Here is a 13859-nt window from a genome sequence, read left to right as displayed (position 1 = left end):
CAGAGCTAGAACAAACAATCCTAAAATTTGTATGGAACCAGAAAAGACGCCAGATAGCCAAAGTAATGTTGAAAAAGAAAACGAAAGCTGGAGGCATCACAATTCCAGACTTTATTACAAAGCTGTAATCATCAAAACAGTATAGCATTGGCACAAAAACAGACACATAGATTAATGGAATAGAATAAAGAACGCGGAATGGACCCACAAATATATGGTCAATGAATCTTCAACAAAGCAGGAAAGAGTATCCAATGGAAAAACGACAGTCTCTTAGCAAAGGTGCTGGGAGAACTGGACAGCAACATGCAGAAGAATGAAACTATACCACTTTCTTACACCATACACAAAAATAAATTCAAAATGGATGAAAGACGTAAATGTGAGACAGGAAATTATCAAAATCCTATAGAAGAAAACAGCAAACTCTTTGACCTCGTTAGCAGAAACTTCTTACTTGACCTGTCTCTGGAGACAGGGTAAATAAAACCAAAAATGAACCATTGGGACCTCATCAACATAAAAGGCTTCTGCACAGCAAAGGAAACAATCAACAAAACTAAAAGGCAACTGACAGAATAGGAGAAGATATGTTGACATATGACATGTTGGATAAAGGATTAGTATCCAAAATCTATAGAGAACTTACCAAACTCAACACCCCCATAATCCAGTGAAGAAATGGGCAGAAGAGATGCCTTTCCAAAGAAGACATACTGATGGCCAACTGACACATGAAAAGATGCTCAACATCAGTTATCATCAAAGAAATACAAATCAAAACAACAATGAGATACCACCTCACACCAGTCAGAATGGCTAAAATTAACAATTCAGGAAACAACAGGTGTTGGTGCAGATATGGAGAAAGGGAAACCCTACTGCACTGTTGGTAGGGTTCAGTACAGCCATTGGTGCAGCCACTATGGAAAACAGTGTGGAGTTTCCTCAAAAATTGAAAATAGAACTACCCCATGACCCAGCAATTGCACTACTAGGAATTTATCCAAAGGATACAAAAATGCTGAATTGAAGGAGCACATGCACCCCAATGTTTATAGCAGCACTATCAACAATAGCCAAAGAATGGAAAGAGCCCAGACATCCATCAACTGATGAATGGATGAAGAACATGTGGTATACATATACACAATGGAATACCACCTGGCAATGAAAAAGAATGAAATCTTCCCATTTGCAACAACATGGATGGAACTAGAGGGTATTATGCTAAGCGAAATAAGTTATTCAGAGAAAGATATCATATGACTTCACTCATATGTGGAATTTGAGAAACTTAAAGATAAACATAGTGGAAGGGAAGCAAATATAAGATAAAAACAGAGATGGAGGCAAACCATAAGTGACTCTTAAATATAGAGAACAAACTGAGTTTTGATGGGGGTGGATTAAATGCGTGATGGGCATTAAGTTAGGCACACTTTTCAGGATGAGCACTGGGTGTCACATGTAAGAGATGAATCACTCCTGAAGCCAAGACTACACTGTATGTTAACTACTTGAGTAAAAAAAAGAAGCTGGTAAATTAAAGAGGAGGAGGAGGAGGAGAAAGAAAGAAAGAGAGAGAGAGAGAAGGAAGGAAGGAAGGAAGGAAGGAAGGAAGGAAGGAAGGAAGGAAGGAAGGAAGGAAGGAAGGAAGGAGCGAGCAGCTGGTAACAGTGGTTGTCATTGGAAGGTAGATAGTAGTCTGGAATGGTGGAGACTGACTTTTCCCTGAATATGTTTTTGTACTGTTACTTCTTTTCCCCCACGCTGTTTAACATTGGATTTAAAAGAAAAAAACCAGCACACAAAGTTTACAATTTATATGGAAAAACGAAAATAAAAGCTCTTACCACAAAATGTTATCCTAGCTAGGTATACTCAAACTCAGAAGAGTTGTCTCTAACAAAGAATAAACAGCCTAAGGAACGTTTCAACTGAGAAGAAGTTATATCTTTTTTCAATTCTGGAAAATCAGTAAACCTTGAGAGTTTAATGACTTTATGCCAGATCTTTTAGCTGTTAGCCTTTGGGACTTAGCTTTTCTCCTGGAAGATAACTCTGAGTAATATGGATATCATCACATACCTTTACCTTGGTTTTCAGGCAAAAGTCCAAAGTGAACCAGTATGGGCAAGAAAATGTATTCACTGAACATGAAAATGCTCTACTACCTTCGACTCCTCATCTGGAACTATTTAAGCTGTGAATGGTCATGTACATAAGATGTATATTTTGAGAACAATTATTAAGTAAGTCTTTGATTTTTTTTTCTTTTACTAAAGAAAAGGAGGACGAGAAAGAGCAAGAGGAAGTCATTATGAATTACTCTGACTTTTTCTATACATTAGTGTTAACCTGGCTAATGTGGGCCAGAACTAAACCAAAAGAAGCATTTCTTTGTTTTTGCCTGTTGTGATCCAATATTACTGGAAAAGGATATGAGCCTGCCTGAACTTTCTAGGCTAACAAATTCCCGTTGGAAATTACAAAACACTTAAGGTCTCATGCAGACAATATTATGATATTGCAGCTTCCCAGTTTGCTCAAAGTCACAAGACAATCCTCTTTTTAAGTGTTTCTATTAATCTACTGCACATTTATGTTAAATTTTAGGATCTGGCACAGATTTTTTCATATTTTTTTAAATTAAATTTCTAGCAAAGCATTCTTTCACCTTTACTTGTCAGTCACTGTCTTTGTAAAAGTAATTGGCTTTATAAATAATTCAGCTGTGTCTATTATTTTCATGAATGAATGCAAGATCTCCATGAAGCCTGTTTGTATTATTTATTTTTTAAAAAGCTGAAATGATTGCTTAGATAAGGCGTAGGGGGAAGAAAAGCTTCCCCATTGGATTAATTTAATGCAAAGATCGAAAACTGAAAGGAATGATAAAAGTTGCTTCCTGCTTGGTATTTTTTTGTTTTCAGGCTGCTTCCTTCTAAATATTTTTTTAAAAATCCAAAATACTTAAATCTGCTCTTTCTTTTTTATTGTACAGTCTAAAGGTTTTTTCTTCCTTTTGCTTTCCTTTTTTTTTTGTTTCTTTCCTCCTTCCTTTTCTTTTCTCCTGAGTCATGAATAATTCCCAGCCATAATATACAATCACTTTCTACTTCATAAGCCCTGATTTATTTTTAAAAATTTTTTTTAATGTTTATTTATTTATTTTGAAAGAGCGAGCGAGCAAGCACGAGCAGGGGAGGGGAGAGAGAGAAGAGAGAGAGAATCCTAAGCAGGCTCCACACTGTCAGCGCAGAGCCTGGCATGGGGCTCCATCCCACAAACTGTGAGATCATGAACTGAGCCAAAATCAAGAGTCAGACACAACCAACTGAGCCACCCAGATGTCCCTATAAGCCCTGATTTAAATTCATTGTTTCAATTCGTTACTTCTACCTTAAGTCTTATTCGTGTATCAAAATTGACACCAAATGTATCTTGTTCTGAGTTCAGATCTAAAGTCCTTTCCAGTAGAGTGATAAAATGTAGCCCTTAATCATTCCCTTGAATAAATTTTCAAATCATTTGTGCCTAAATGTGTGTATTTATCTTCTATTGCTGTCATAATGTAATCCTGTTTAGTAGCTTTAACAATATAAACTTAGTATCTTATACTATCTATAGACAAGATACCAGACATGGATTTCACTGGTTAAAACAAGTTGCCTCCAGCATTGTGTTCTTTTCAGGAGGCTGTAGAGAGGAATCTGTTTCCTTGTCTTTTCCAACGTCTAGAGTTTGCCTCTATTCCTTGACTTGTGGCCCCTTTCTCCATCAATAAAGTTAATGAAACTGGGTTGAGTCCTTCTCACATTACATTATTCTGACCTATTCTTATCCACTTTGAAAGACTTTATGAACACACTGGGGTTACCCATACACTCCAGGATAATTCATCTGAAAAATTAATTCTCTTTTAAACTTACAAGTTCTGGGAATTAAGATGTGGGCATTTGAGGGAGGAGTATTAGTCTGCCTCCCACATAAGGTATTGCACCTTGAAAAGTGTGTGGGCTTTCATGTCAGGTGGGTCTACACTGGCATCTTACAAAATGAATGGGTTTGGCCAGATAACTTAACCTCTCTGAGTCTTAGTTTTCTACTCACAAAATGAATTTAGTAATCCCTACCTTGTATTATTTATTGTGAAGACCAGATATACTATAAAATGTCTGGACCATGGTAAAACATCAAGAGTAGTCATTATCAATCTGATTTATAATATGGTATTTTCTTTGATCTTTACCTTCTTTTCCAGAACACATATTAGCCAAATGATAAACATGTATTAATTAGTTGGTGGTCAAGTTATCAGATGTAGAGAAAAGTGAGAAGGAGGTGGCAAAGACAAATAGAAACCTATGTATGGGAATGAAAGATGTCTTCATTAATGTTAGTTGATGGGAATGGGTTAGAGGAGAGTAATTACTATATTAGAATGGGCTGCTCTGGGGAATATAAACAGGAAAAAAACCCAAAAAACAAGAAACAAACTTGTTTCTTACTGGCCCAGTTAAATAAAATATGTCACATCTGGCCATATCTAATAGCTCCTCAATTAAAAACACTTAGAAAGAGCTCATTAACTTTTACATAGATGTTCACAGCTACTCACCAACTTGCATTCTTTCAAAAAAAATGGTCTAGGACAAAATGCTGGATATACTTGACAATCACATTGTATTAGACTGTATGCTCTAAGCGGCCAGGGCCTGGGCATACCTTATTCAATGCAAATTTCCTGGCATCTTGCCCAGTACCCATCACATACTAGACACTGAATAAGTATTTGTTGAATGAAATGAAAAGAAGCAAGCATAAAACCTGTATATTTTTCTAGGCTTGCTTGGACTAAATATTTGTAAAATCATTGGTATCTCTTAGCTGTTCAATTTTTACCTTTAAAGATTTATTCTAGGGGCGCCTGGATGGCTCAGTAAGTTAAGCATCAGACTCCAGCTCAGGTCATGATCTCGCTGCTTGTGAGTTTGAGCCCTGTGTTGGGCTTTGTGCTGACAGCTCAGAGCCTGGAGCCTGGTTCAGATTCTCTCTCTCTCTCTCTCTCTCTCTCTCTCTCTCTCTCAATCTCTCTACCCCTCCCCCACTTGTGAACACATGCACTCTCTCTCTCTCAAAAATAAATAAGCATTAAAAAAAAAGATTTGTGCTAAAACCCTGGCTCAGAATTAATAAAAAACCTCATTATCAATAATAACTATCATTTATCAAACACCTACCATATGCAGAAACAGAGTTTTACTTCTGCTTTCTAATTAAACCCTGTAAGTCTATGTAGCAGGTACTCCTTTTCACGCTTCAGAGCTAAGTTGGGGGATCACAAAAGACATTTAATATATCCAAGGTCATCCACCTCTTTAATGGCAGGAACAGAATTAAGCATAGGCTTTTTATTATCCCAAAGATCATGCTGTTTGATTCAGCTATGCTACTTCCCATTACACGATCCTTTTTGAGCACTAGTGTTCTATGTCAGGTCTCTCGTAAGCGCTGGAAATACAGAGATGAAAAATATAAGTACAGCATTTCCCTCAAAAAATACAGCTAATATATTGGGATGACAGCTGTATCAGCAGTATAAAGTATTTTGGGGAGCATAGACATGACAGCAATTATTTAGCATTCAGGGAATTAGGAGTATTTCCTCCTCCTATTCTTTACACGTGCTATTCCCTGTTCCCAGAAACTGTTCCTCTTCTTGCTAACTCTGCCTTGAGATCTCAATATAAATATTAGTCATACAAGCCAATTTCTGACATTTAAAACTAGCTTAATACTTCCTGTTTGATATTCCCAAAGAGCTATACTTTCCCAATAATTATTATTTAAAATTATTGAGAATGTACCAGTCACAAGGTTATGTGCCTGATAACGATTACCTCATTTGATCACCAAAATCAGAGTAGCGATATGAAAACTGAAGCTAAAGGTTAATTTCTCATAGTCACACAGTTGGTATGGAAGGGAATTGGTATTTGAATCTAGACAGTTTGTCTAGATAGGAATACCTGATGTAACACAGAACACACTGCTACGTTATTGCTGGTTTAATTGCTTATCTGTTCTTCTAGGATAAAGAATAAAAGCTGTGATGGCAACAACCTAGTTTATCTTATTCACCATTGCATCTCCAGTGCCTACATTTGTGCCAGAGTAAAAGAATGGGTGTAAGTAAACTCATTCTTAAAGGATTAGAAGGAATTTGCTAGGGTTTGAGATAGAAATAAATTGTGGTATAACATGATGGACTGGCTGGTGTTAGTGTGACTAATAGCAAGGAAACCAGTTGGAGGCTATTTGTACCCAGATGAGAGATGCTGTGAGCATGAACTAGAACAGAGGCCAGTAAACAGTTTCTGTAAATATTTTAGGCTTTGAAACTACTTGACTCTGCCATTGTAACACCCGGGCAGCCATGGATAATACATAAACAAATGAACATTGCTGTTCTCCAATAAAATTATATAAACCAAAATAGCTAGCAGGTTATATATTGTCCATGGGCAGTTGTTTACTGGCCCCTGAACTAGAATACTGTCAGTATAATTGGGAGCATGTCTTGCAGTGATGGTGGTGGGTATGAGGTAGAGAAACATTTCGAATGAAAACATGGCAGCCACTTTTTGACTGACTATAAAGCATGGGAAAAGGAAAAGGTGAAGATAATCCTGATTTCCCTGCTATAAAAAAATCAAGGACATCAAGGAAGATGAACTAGTTTAAAGGTGAGGAATGATAATATGAATTAAAAATCCTAAAAAGAAGTAAGTTTCAGGTAGAAAATAGCGTTCACTAATATCTAAAGCCCAGAATGAGTAAGAAGAACTACAGAGGGAGAGTTCCCTGACATAGTCTTATAAATCTGTGGTGAACTACATTATTACCCATCTATATCCTTATACTTAGCTACTTAATTCTGCTGGGTTTTTTTTTTGTTTTTTTTTTTTTTGTTTGTTTTTGATGATTCATAGTTTCCCTCAGTTCTTATCAAGAGGGACACAGGCTGAAGTGTGCAAGCAATGATAAGTCACATAGTCCAGTTCACAATTTAATTCACTTAGAAAAACTTTCAAGAAGCTACCTTTTAAGGTCTTTTGTGAATTGAGTGCTTAGAGGAAAAAACTTCCTTTGAATCCTCAACTGACTTGCAAATGAAGGAGGAATGTAATTTCTACAGATGAGACCTGGTCCCCGACTTGAGGTTTGCTATTTGGCATTGTGGAAAGAGGGAATATATGCATTGAAAGGTATTCCAAAAGATGAATCCCTTTGCTTCATTCAAGGATATCTTTAGAAAGAAAAGGAAAGGTGGGCCTGAGTGAACATTCTCTGCTTTTTATAGTTATACCCCTTCCAATCACATAAAGGCTGCCACAAAACCTCACTTAACAATAGCAATTTGGGTACCAGGTAGATTTAAGGATGGCATAAATGAATAATACTTAGTATAAGTTATTTTCAAATTAATAGTCTATATCAGTATCTGGGTCTCAAAGAAAACACATTTTCCTCTCTGAATTTTTTAAAGGCATTTGAAAGACTCAAACAATCTGAGGGTCGTAATCAAACAACTTACTTTTTTTAAGATGTAGTGATGATCTTTGAGCACTTAGAAATAGGGCATATTAAAGCAAAGGGAGAACTTTTGCCAATAAGTGCATCACCAGAATTCAGAAACTGGCTTGGGAAGGAAGGAACAGAACATCAGTATCTAGCTACTTGTCATCAGTTTTTCTAACCTTGCAAAAACATGAAGGAAGGAACAGAACATCAGTATCTAGCTACTTGTCATCAGTTTTTCTAACCTTGCAAAAACCCTCTCACATAACTCATGTGAACTCTGAGTTACAAGAAATACTGGAATCTTAGAAGTGCCAATAGGTGAGTGTTTGGAGGAAGCCAGGGTTGGAGCTGTAGGGCTGTGTTCTCCCTAGGCAGTAGTTCAATCAGTGGTGTTCAAGAACAAACATAGACTTTGGAGAAACTTTAGCCAAGACCCAGAAGGGATTATATCCAGGCCTCATAGAAGAATGTTGGCAATGTCAAGATCAAGTATTAACTGGAATGCAAGCAAGAACATAGGCAGGATTGGTAGACTGCCAGGAGAGCCAGTCAGACAGCAGAGTGAGCAGCCATTGTAAATATGGGCTGCAGAAAGCTGAACATCAACGGATTAATAGGTGCACAGGACCCACTCCAGATAACCAGATCCCAAATGCAATGGCAAAGAGACAAATTCATAACCCTGAACATTCACCCATTACCCACGCAGTTAGGGTTGATGCTGTAGATAACATTGAGTCACCTGTGGTCCCTGGACAGGTTGGAGAGGCAAAAGTTAACACTTTTACTTTTCTTCACCTCCACTTGAGCAAATTGTTCCATCTTTCGATGAATGAGATAGTAATATCGGCTACCTAATATTAATACTTACCATGTACCAGTCACTGTGTGGGACTCCTTTTATACAATATCCTTAATCCTCATAACTCTGTAGAGTTATAATAATGAGTTAATATTAGTTATTAAACCCATTTTTAGTTTAGGAAAGTGAAGTTAAGAGAAGGTTAAGTGGTTAGAACTTAAAACTAAGTGGCATGGCTGGGAACAGGATTAAATAGAACATTATTCCTCTGCTTTCCAGAGGCCTAGTCTACTGTTATTTTAAAAAATGGTATATAATAGACACCCCAATAAGATAGATATCATAATAGTGAGCAGGCTCTGTAGGAACTAGGAGAGCACAGTTCTTCTTGGAGAGGTCAGAAGAAGCTTATCCAAAGAAGGTGATCCTTGACACTAGGTCCTAATCTCCAGCATTTGGTAAAGGAAGGTCCTGAGGGCAGAGGAATCCTGGAGAGGTGTTACCAAGATATAGTCCATAATACGGGGAACAGTGATGTATCGAGGGAAGGAAGCTGAACCCTGGAGTCAGGAGAACCTGAACTGTATACCAAGCACATGGATAAAGATGATATAGGGAATGCCTAGGGAGGCTTACATGTATAAAGCAAGGGACAAGGACTAGAGTGAGGGAATTTGGAAAACCCAGGAAACTAAGAACACTAAACAAAAATTGAGATGACTACTTTTTGCAAAGATGTTAGTTGCAGACCAGGTACTTCATTCACATGCTGAACAGAATGATCACTAAAGTGTTGTATCAGTCCAGGTACTAAGTTGAATGTGGATGTGAGTTCAGTTGGCAGAAAAAGGGAATAGAGGTATTCTGGGTATAACTTGTGCAAATGTGCCCAGCTAAAGATGTATGAGACATGACAAGGGAATACCAAGTGTTTTAACAGAGCCTCAGTTTATAGACATGAAATTGGCTCCAGATAGGATTGGAAAGATGGGCATTCCATCATGTTGGAAGGCTTTTATGATGTAGTACATAGGTCTTGAATGTATTGCATTTTTGCTTTCAGTCAGGGAATGTCATCCTCTGGTTTATATACATATATATATATATATATATATATATATATATATATATATATATAAATGTTTATTTATTTTTGAGACACAGAGAGACAGAACGTGAATGGGGGAGGGTCAGAGAGACAGGGAGACATAGAATCTGAAACAGGCTCCAGGCTCTGAGCTGTCAGCACAGAGCCCGATGCGGGTCTTGAACTCACAGACCACAAGATCATGACCTGAGCCAAAGTCATAAGCTTAACCGACTGAAACACCTAGGTGCCCCATGGTTCATATTTTTAAAGGACCACTTTCATGGCATTGTGAAGTCAGGGAACAATGAGGAAATGCGGTAGAAAGAAGAGTTAGGAGACCATTGCAAAAAAACAGGCAAGCTAGGAGTACATGAAAGAGGAAGAAACAACAGCATTTCACTTATAAAACATACTTACATTTTTTTTTTAATATCCAAAGACTTTCTAGTTAATCCTAACCACTACAATGCAGAGTAGGTATATATTAACAGCTCACATCATTTACTGAAACATTACCATGCCACATACCAATTCTTAGAAAGGCATTTGAGCATGTTGATTAATTGCTTTTACCACTTACCAGCTATATGACCTTGGGAAATGAATCTATGTCTCAGTTTTCTCATTTGAAAATTTGGAAAATCTCAGAGTGTTACTATGAAGACTAAATGCTATGTAACATATAATGTACTTACAATACTTCCTTCCATATAGTATGCAACCAATAAATATTAGTTATCATGATCATATTTAAATTTTATAGTGCTTTCTATTACCCTATTTGTGCCTTAGTACAGAAGAGGAAATATAATCTCAAAGAGAAGTAACTTGTCAATGGCACAAACTCAGGCTATTCTGACCCCTGAATCTTATGCAGGAGAGAAGGAGTACATGGCTCATATCCAGCACGACTTCCAATTTCGTCATGATATTTAAGGAACTGTGGATGAGGTGGATGCTATCATCTAAGGCTTATCCATTAATGGCTTCTATGAAAGGGCTTCCCAAGCCAAAAAAGGATCTTTCTCCTTATCTAATTCATTGCACTGCTTCTTGGAATCCTTTTGCAGCATTTCCATTTTCCCTGACATTTAATTTGCAATCCCAGGAAACCAGAAACTTTCACATATGCAGTTGCCTAGGCTTCCAAAGCAGGGAACACTCCCTTAACTAGGCAACAAGATATTTCAGGCAGAAACCTCAGTCAGTTAACGTGGCAACATGCAGTGGGTGTTCAGCTATGCCTGCAATGAATCAGCCAGATTTCTCTGCCCTAAGCTTCCCAGGGTTAATAGCACCACATAAACATGAAAATCAAGGTTGATCCTAATTATGATAAAGACAAGATAAATACATTAAATCTATTGTTAGTCTAGTAGTACTGTCTATATGATATTAATCATAATAGTAAATCTACTCTTTACTGGGTATTTACTAGGTCATACTAGGTAAAGCTCAGAGAGGTTTGGCAATCTGTCCAAGGTCACAGAGCTAGTGTATAGTTTTCTGTGGCTGCTATGACAAGTTACCAGAAACTTAGTAGCTTAAAACAATACTAATTTATTTTCTTATACTTCTGGAGATAAGTCCATGTTTCACTGGACTAAAATCAAGAAGTCAACAGGACTGCTGCATTTCTTTCTGGAAGCCTGGGAACCCTTTTCCTTGATTTTCCTACCTTTTAGAGGCTGCTTACATACTCTGGCTCATGGCCCCTTTCCTTAATCTTCAAAGCCAGAAACGTCATCATTTTGACCTTTGCATTCATGGTTACATCCTTTTCTCAACTCTGGTTCTTCTGTCTCCTTCCACTTAAAATAATCCTTATGATTATGGTCCTAACTGGATAACAGGATGGTCTCCCCATTTTAAAATCAGTCAATTAGCAACCATAATTCCATCTGCAACTTTACATTCCCTTTGTCATGTAAGCTAACATATTCCAGGTTCTGGGGGTTAACATTGAAGGGCTATTATTTTGCCTTTCACAGCTAACATAAAGTAGGTAAAGCCAGGATTAGAGCCCAAATATATCTGATTCTGAAGGCTGTGCTCTTAACCATCAATCACACTATACCAGACTATGGTAAAAACATCAACTTCAAAAGAAAATAAGAATGATTCTCATGATTCCCACCAGTTCCATTCTCCCAAAGAACTCAATGATTAATATTTATGCTATTAATCTGACACGATATGATCTTATTTGAGCACAACCAAAGCAGAGCAAAGTAGGCAGGAGAAGGGTTATTGTTATCTCCACTTCAGGTATTAGGATCAGAGAAAGCAAGTGTTATGAACAGAGTTTCACTTTTAATAAACAACAGAGTGATCTCAAACCATGAGGTTTTGACCTGGAGTTTATATACACTTCCCTCTATGCCAGGTGAAATAGAAAGAACTACAGTTTTAAACAGTCATTTACAACTGAACTCAACTTTCAATTCCTTCATATTCTGGCCCTATGGTACTTAGGAAACCCTCAGCCTCTCTGTGTCTTTGTTTCTTCAACTGTAAATGGCAAATAAGAACACCTATTCTGAAAACCTGTTAGGTGAAATAGTGATAATAATAAAAGCAACCTGGCACACAATAGGTGCACAATAATGATATCCAGTTATTGTGTAAGACACTAGCTGGCTTAACAACCTCTCTAAGGATGGCAATCAGTCTTACTATTTGGAGAGTTTTTGATAAATGTGCAACTAGAGCCACTTTCTTGGTATTCAGGATAGGCAGAATTCTCTATTCAATTGTAAGAATCTGCTCCTACAGAGAGGAGCAACCTCCTTTTATGACTTTCTGGAATTCACCTGGAAGTAGAATTTGGGTTACAGGTAATCAGCAAGAGTCCCTAGAATCTCTGGGACTTCTTGTTGGTGGTGTTTTTGTTTGTCTTGTGTTTTTGTGTTTACTTGTTTTGACTGAATTCTCCCAAGTCCAGAAGCACAGAATGGAAAGAAAATGGCTCTATCTGGAATCTAATGCTTTGCTTTAGGATCTTACTCTAGACCCTGGAGAAGGACTCCTCATCAAGGCTAATCAATACAGAAACGTTCATAGAAGCAAAAATGAAAGCAGCAAGACACTGTCAGTGCATGACCAGGGCTCACTGAAGACTATACATAACTCCCCAAACCAACAACTAATTCTCTACCTGTCAAAATCCTACATATCCTTGGTCACTCAGTTTAGGAAGCTTTCCACACTCCCCTCCATAAATAATGATCCTTCCCCTTTGCCTAACAACACACTGTTGTTCTACTTCACCTTTATGCCTGGTAGTAGAGATTGCGGTCTACATAACTCTCACAGTATTTTAGTAGCCCCCAAATATCCCACTTCCAATTTCCAAGGACTCAACACAGATAGCTATATTAAATTTCCTGTGAGGTAAATCTACAAATCTACATGTTAGAGGTGACGGTGATATTATGAGTCAAATTCTGTCTTCCAGGAGCATGATTTCTATTCAGTGTTCATTCAACAAGTATCTACTAAGTAATTACTCAGTATCTGGTCTTGTGAAAGATGAAAGACCAAGGTACTCTCAGTACTTAGAGAACATGCACTATAATGGAGGAGGGAGGCAAGATGGTTTTAAAACACTGAGTTAAGGGAACAGGGCCACAAAAGCATATGGAAGAAGTATATACACTGAATTGAGGGGTTTCTTAGGGGAAACTCTGCTTCAGTCCAGGTGTTGCATCCTTACCTTAAAATGAAGAGGTTGGAATAAATCCAAGGATACAATTAGATCATGAGCATATCCATCCTACAGATATGAGATCCACCTACTTTATTGACCTGCACAGGTTTCCTTGTTTTCTTGAACAAATATCAGAAGTGTTGGCAACACAAGCCCCATTTCTCCCTCTGACAGTGAACTGCAGGACTGAGATGTGAATATCCATTATGACTGCACATGCATCCAGTCACTCATGCCACTTCACTTGCTGTGACCTCTATTACATAGAAACCAAGTATTAGATGCCATTTTTCATAAGGCAGTAGGTCACATCCCTCACTGAACTTTAGGGTTAGCTGATATCTAATGTACCTCACAATTTTAACAACCTGGCTTTCTGCTTACTTAAATCCATGAATAACACCAATGCTGGAATTGGGAATATAGAAATAAGAAATAGCTCTTGCCTTCAAGGGGGAAACTAAGTACAGTAAAATTATAACAAACTATTGAAACACAGTGTGATAAGTGTCCATAGGAAGGGAGATATGAATAAGAGAGAAAGCACAAAGTCTTCTGAGGAGCAGATAGGTTTTTTGGTAGAATGTCACCAGGTAAATAGTGAGGGGAGGAGTTTTGCCAGCACATTACACATATTTGGCTACAATGTAGTTTCCAAGTAGGTAGTT

The sequence above is a fragment of the Acinonyx jubatus genome, chromosome C1 (assembly GCF_027475565.1).
Source record: "Acinonyx jubatus isolate Ajub_Pintada_27869175 chromosome C1, VMU_Ajub_asm_v1.0, whole genome shotgun sequence".
Classification (NCBI taxonomy): domain Eukaryota; kingdom Metazoa; phylum Chordata; class Mammalia; order Carnivora; family Felidae; genus Acinonyx; species Acinonyx jubatus.
The sequence above is the reverse complement of the archived record's forward strand: the minus strand, read 5'-3'. Positions refer to the sequence as shown.